Genomic DNA, 5107 nt, shown 5'->3' on the forward strand with positions numbered 1-5107 from the left:
CAAACGTATTTGCTCAAACATGGCACTCGCAGCATCAACTCCATCCAAGATTACGTGCTCATCATTCTCATTCAGCCATTCCATCATAGGATTTGTTGCATCAAACATGGTTGTATCCATCATCATTGCACATGCATCAACTTCCTTCTGCATACGATTCTCTCTCACTGGGTCTTGATCTTCTTCAGCATGTATCTTCAAGGTGTGAAAACAAAATTAGTCAATGACAATGATGTAACTACTACCTAGTAAAGATGTACCTACTACCTAGTAAATAGCAACCTCTATTTTAAACAGTGCCTAGTAAACAACAGCGTATGGGTGAATCATGGCATAAGGCAAACCCATTTCATACCTTCAAGTTGTAGCGCAGAGATACAAGCTTATGCAGCTTTCCATATAGAAGACGGTTTCTTTGCTTCGTATGGACCAACTCAAAAGCACTCCAATTTCTCTCACAACCACTTGACGAAACGCACTGTGATATGATCCTCAAGGCACACTTCTGCAGATTAGGAACTTCCCCTCCAAATTGGAACCACCACTCAACTGCAAGTCAAAACAGAATTAACATAGTCAGATGAACGGAGTTGCAAAACTGAAGTAATGGAAAATATTACAAGTGCAGTATTGTAACTTACTTGGTGACATTTTCTCTGGAGAAGAACGTGCTAACCTTTGGCCAAACCTTCCACGACATTCCCTATAAGTGCTGACTTCATCAATGGTTAAAACAGCGGTCTCAGGGTCTGCTATCTTCTCAATGGCATCTGTTAGTGCAGAAGCATAGTCCGTAATGTTGCTCATGTTGATTTGATAATGTGTGTAAGGATAAAGGACAGCAGCTACATAGGAGAAGGAAGACCAAAATAAGTTAAACCCATGAAAAGAGAGCAGCATAATACAAATTTAGTTAGTTTTGTAACTACCTGCAACCAATAGTGTGCCTTCTTGCATAGCATCGATCCTCTTGGACACCTTGCTCATGACTCTATGAAACATCTGTGACCCACCACCAAGATGACTTTCCAACTTTTGTATGGTTGTCATCATACTCTTCTTGAATCCAGATAGGGTGCATCTCTTTTGTGTATCAGCATATCTAAGGGCTTTGTAGAGTGGCTCTAGCATAGCAAGAACCCACTCTAAAGCTGCCCACCACATACTACTAGATAGCAACTCTTCAGCAAACACATAATCAGCAGTACTGTTCCAAATACTTCCCTTCCAATCATCGGACACCATCCATTTCCTAAACTCATCTTTATTACAATGAAAACTCTCCAGGAACATGAACACCGTTCCAAACCGGGTCGCATTCGGTTTTACGAGTTCACCACCAATGTTCTTTTTAATGCTATCATGCAGGTTATTGTGATTATAGAAAAATCTACAGATCTGCTTAGCACTTTTAACTATCACGTCAACCTCACAAAACTTAGCAACATCCTTAAGCATGAGGTTAACAGTGTGAGCAGCACATGGCTGCCAAACAATATGACTAAACTCTGGTTGTTCTACCAGACTTTTACATGCTTTCTTGTAATTTGACCCATTATCGGTTACAATTTGAACAACATTCTCAGATCCTATCTCTTCTACAACAACCTTTTTGATCTCTCTATAGATAAAATCTGCCAATTAAATAGAAGTAGCAGATTTTCAACTCTAAATGTACCATGATATCAAGTAAAAACAGAATAAAGCATAATATAAAGATATAGCGATGAATAAACAGAAATAGCTGATTTTCAACTCTAAATGCACCATGGTATCAAGTAAAAACAGAATAAAGCATAATATACAGATATAGCAATGAATAAACATAAATAATTAGCATAATATACAGAACCATTAGAAAACTAACCTGCACTCTGAGTTTGACCTGAAGCGTCGATAGATTTATGAAAGAACATCCGTGCATTGCAATACACCATGAAATTGATGAGACACATACCGTAGGCCCTGTCCATGAGTCACACATCACAGTTACACCATAGTTCCTCCAATCTTGCTTGAAATTCAGCCACTGTTCAGCTTCTTCATAATTTTTTTCCAAATATATCCCATCAATCTGCTTAGTAGTTGGAACAGGAGCTGGTCCAAGGTTTTGAGTTATCTTGACTGCCGCTCGAAAATAGGGACAATTTGCTTTCAGACCAGCAATGTCATTAGCATGAAAAAACTTTGCCCAAGCTTGCCCAAGAACATCTTCTGACTCAGGATTCAAAGCAGTGCTGATCTTTGGCTGCATTGATACTTTGTTACTCGATAATTCCTTGTCAAAGTATGATGTGATGCTTTGTTTCCCAAGAGACACACGAACACCACTCCCACTCCCACGCCTCCTCTCAACTACACGAGAGACATTTTTGTCTCTTAGGGACTCCGGAAGCACGGTCTGAATCTGTTCATCATCATCTTCAATATTTATCACCCCTTCTCCATGGTACAGCCCTTCCATGATATCCCGTTCCAAGCGAAGTCTACGATTTTTCTTTTCCCTCTTCTTCCGCCTTGCATCATCTCGGGAGTCCCTCATTGCAGCACGCACATTTCTTGGAACATTGGGGCACTCCCTCACTTCACCAGGTATACCTCCAAGGTGCTCCCTAAAGCGGGTTGCACCTCCTCCTCTACTGATTAGGGAGCAGTACCGACAATTAAATCCTCCACCAAACTTAGGGCCATGGTTCCAGATATAATAGATGGCATTGCTTACAAGCCCTATATATAAAAAAATTGAAACAACATGTTAGCAATGCATCATAGTATATAGCTACAACAGAATAAACAATATTTCTACTCTAAATGCGTCATAATACGAAATAAAAAATGAGTAAGCAATAAAAAACAATGAACAAGGACAGTAACAAGAATTATCACAATTTTTACAACAAAATAAACAACATTTCATTTTTAAATGCATCATAACATCAAGTGAAAAGAATAAGGAAGAAAAAACAGATTGGCACATTTTTCTCTAAATGCATAACAACATCAAGTAAAAAGATAACAAGACATAACAAACAAAATTAGCACAATTTTAACTAGAAACAGAATTAGCACAATTTTTATTTAAATGTTTCAGAATATCAAGTAAAACAGAATAAGGCATAAAACAAAATTAACCATGAGTATACAGATTTTTAAAAACCCTCTCTAAAAGCATCATAATATTCATAGAAAAACAATTAAGAACAATTAATAGAATGTAGACCTTTCCAAGTTGTCTCCCTTCCATTGTCAGGGTTGCCATTACCCCTCCTTCTGGCTTCATCGCTGCTCACCCTATTAAGATAGGGTGCGCTTCCATCACCTATAGATTAAAGCATGACCTAAAGATCAACTTTATTTGCCATCATTCAGAAATTTTAAATCACAAGGCATGTTGCATCTCATCTTCCCACAGCTCAATGGCATCACGCCCTGCACAAGTCCCCTAAACTACATGCTTAACCAAAGGAAATGTGCAGATATGTATCTACAGGATTACACGGACAATACCTTGTCCAGCTTGCCGTATGTTGCTGCACCTGTCGAGCCGATCGACGCCGGAGCCTCCACCTGCAACCTGGTCGGCACGGTCACTCTCCATGGTGTTTTCGCCTGCACCTGCACCGCGCTGGGAAGAGGGCAAGAGGCGGATGGGAAGAGGCGGCGCTGCACCTGCACGGCTGAACCACGCCTCCGCCTCGCTCGCTCCACTCCTGTTGCCTGCAGGTGGATGGGAAGAGGCGGGGCTGCACCTGCACCGCGCCTCCGCCTCGCTCGCTCCACGGGAGTTGCGTGCAGCCGCCGTTCAGTGGGATGGAGAAGGGGAAAATAAAATTTAGGGTTAGGAGAAGATGAGTTTGTGCTTTTATATCAATGGGAGGTATATGTGGGTTGTACTTCACCACGGGCCGGGCTGTATATTCAAAAATGGCCGAATTTTTTGGGCCGGAACACACAGATACCGGGCCAGAACGAGATGGACGAAATTCGTTGAAAAACTATTTTTTCGGACGAAATCCAAAATTCTCATTAGCATAAGAAAACAAACCACAAACTTTTTAGGTACTATAGTAAACTTGATTTCCATTTATATTGATGTTATATTACTATATTCTCACTTCTCCATGGCTCGTAACCCCCGATGCTAACCATAGTTTCATCAAAATAAGTAATCAACACAACAAAAACAGAATCTGTCAAAAACAGACCAGTCTGTAGCAATCTGTATATTTCGTATACCTCTGCTATCCAAAAACTTCTGAACAATTATGACAATTAGGTAAATTTTCATATCAATCAGCTGCAAAAAGAATCAACTCAAAATCTTTTTCTCGATAGGAATTAAAAATAATTTCGTGAGAACAAAGTTTCTGTCTTATTCAGCATGATTAAACAACTATCACCAAAACTAATCATAAAGGTTCTACTTGGCACAAACACTAATTAAAACATAAAAAACACAATCATAATAGAATCATGATGGTGTGGACTCAACAAAACAGAAAGTGAAAAGCAAAAATAAATTTATTCATTGGGTTGCCTCCCAACAAGCGCTATAGTTTAACGCCCTTAGCTAGGCATAAGGCAATAGAATCAAGTATCGTTATCTTTAGTGCTCAAACCATAAGTAGCTCTCGTAATGGATTCATAAGGCAATCTTGTCTTCTTTCTAGGAAAGTGTTCCATGCCCTTCTTTAATGGAAATTGAAATTTAATATTCCCTTCCTCCATATCAATAACAACACCGATAGTCCTAAGGAAAGGTCTACCAAGAACAATGGGACATGTCGGATTGCAATCAATATCAAGCACAATGAAATCTACGGGCACATAGTTCCTATTTGCAATGATAACAACATCATTGATCCTTCCCATAGGTTTCTTAATAGTAGAATCCGCAAGATGCAAATTAAGAGAGCACTCATCAATCTCATTGAAGCAAGGAACATCACATAAAGATTTTGGAATTGTGGAAACACTAGCACCCAAATCACACAAAGCATGGCATTCATAATTTTTAATCTTGATTTGTATAGTAGGTTCCCACTCATCATGAAGTTTTCTAGGAATAGATATTTCCAACTCAAGTTTCTCTTTAAGAGACTTCATC

At 39.4% G+C, this 5107-nt stretch overlaps 1 pseudogene; it reads right to left on the bottom strand.

Moving 5' to 3' along the window:
• Window positions 1–492: 492 nt before the first annotated feature.
• On the bottom strand, window positions 493–3598 carry LOC123425553 (annotated as a pseudogene).
• Between the last annotated feature and the right edge of the window lie 1509 nt (window positions 3599–5107).

Source organism: Hordeum vulgare, chromosome 2H (genome assembly GCF_904849725.1).
Source record: "Hordeum vulgare subsp. vulgare chromosome 2H, MorexV3_pseudomolecules_assembly, whole genome shotgun sequence".
In the NCBI taxonomy this organism is placed as follows: domain Eukaryota; kingdom Viridiplantae; phylum Streptophyta; class Magnoliopsida; order Poales; family Poaceae; genus Hordeum; species Hordeum vulgare.